The sequence below is a fragment of the Rhamphochromis sp. 'chilingali' genome, assembly GCF_963969265.1.
Source record: "Rhamphochromis sp. 'chilingali' genome assembly, chromosome: 10".
Classification (NCBI taxonomy): domain Eukaryota; kingdom Metazoa; phylum Chordata; class Actinopteri; order Cichliformes; family Cichlidae; genus Rhamphochromis; species Rhamphochromis sp. 'chilingali'.
Genome location: NC_137937.1, coordinates 9,947,043 through 9,948,563, shown reverse-complemented (window position 1 = coordinate 9,948,563; position 1,521 = coordinate 9,947,043). Strand labels below are relative to the sequence as shown.

Here is a 1,521-nt window from a genome sequence, read left to right as displayed (position 1 = left end):
CACCAGAGAGTGTTAATTTAACTCTTTTTGGAGAGTTGGTACGTTAACTCTGATTTAGTGTTAAACACCAAATCTGTCTGGAGTTGATAATTTAACACTTGGTGTTAAGAGTTTATATATTAACTCTCAAAGAGTATTTTAGTTTAACTACGTAAGAGTTATCTTCTAATTCATTCTAAAAAGCGGGAATTTTACTGTTCTGAACTTCTAGAAATTTCTTTTGGAAATAAACATTTACTAAAAAGATGCAATGGTTTTTGAAAAACATTTATTCTGAACTGTGCACCACAATTTCAAAACATTTTCTGAAAGATTTAACAGTATACATGTTCTCACTTTCATTAGAATTTTGTTTATCAAAAGGTCTGACATGGTAAATGCAAATAACAGCATTCTCATCACTTATTTCTTCAATACAATATGCATGTCCTTCATTCATCCCTTTGTGGAACTTCAACGCACTTCTGCTCTCCCCCATATTCCATCTTCACAAGCATATCCTGTGCGGAGATTGAATAAAAATTAGTTGACACTAATTAATGGCACAAATAATCCAGTAAACAATTGCAGCACAGTAAAAAAAAAAAGGAATCCTCTTTGAGCCATTACTTGTGTAGAGTATTTTCCCAAAAGACAAGGACACAGGCAGCAGGTAATACTGAACTAAATGTAAAACCTCAACCTTTTTAATTTTTACCTAAACCGTGTGCACAAAACTCTGGAGGGATCTATGCTAACGTAGAACCCAGTCAGGATGTCTGCTACTGCTCGTTTTTATTTTTTATTTTTTATGGGCGATCGTTTTCAGGCTTCAAGTAGCACCATTATACCAACATTTCACATTCTAGACATTGTTTTAGATGTATTTGACCAAAGGTTTGACTGAAAATTCACATGCAAGCCTTTTTTTCAAGGCTGTGGTATTTGCCCGCAAACAATACCTTTCAGCTAGCTAAAACAGAATATTATGCTATCACCGAGCAACATGGCTAATGCCTTTCACACAGCTTTGTCTCAACTCCAAAGAGCCACAGAAGTAAAAGCTCATAATAATAATTGAAACAATCTTTGAAAAAATGACTTACCAAGCATGGCAAACAACTCAAATATGTAGAGCAAAATGTTCTGAAACGGCTTCACTTCAGCTTCGATTGGAGCCGTGCTGGGGGCGGAGTCTGTGAATTTACTCTATTGGTGTCATAGCCCCTGTAGGAGTTCAGAGTTAAGAGGTCAAGAGTTAATGTTTCCATTGTAACACCTCCAGATTTGACAGAGAAACACTCATTTTTAACACTTGTGTCAAGCCAGCCTCCAATTCGAGACTTGCAGTCAAGCCAGCCTCCAGTTTGTTTTACGTTCCCTGTGTATTCAAAGTATTACGGGAATGGATGTGGAAACCGGATTTCAAAATAAAAGCCAACTTCGAGTGAATTAACAGATATGTTAAGAACATAATAACATATAATTTAGGCTTTTTTTTTTTTTACAAACTCTAATGTTAGATCTATATGACACAGCCTT

General features: G+C 35.6%; 1 long non-coding RNA gene across 1 annotated transcript; it reads right to left on the bottom strand.

Moving 5' to 3' along the window:
* Window positions 1–251: 251 nt before the first annotated feature.
* LOC308404679 lies at window positions 252–1,197 on the bottom strand. The gene is made up of 2 exons (XR_013973174.1): window positions 1,086–1,197; window positions 252–500 (listed from the first exon to the last, which is right to left on the bottom strand). It is a non-coding gene; the product is annotated as an uncharacterized lncRNA (long non-coding RNA).
* Window positions 1,198–1,521: the final 324 nt, after the last annotated feature.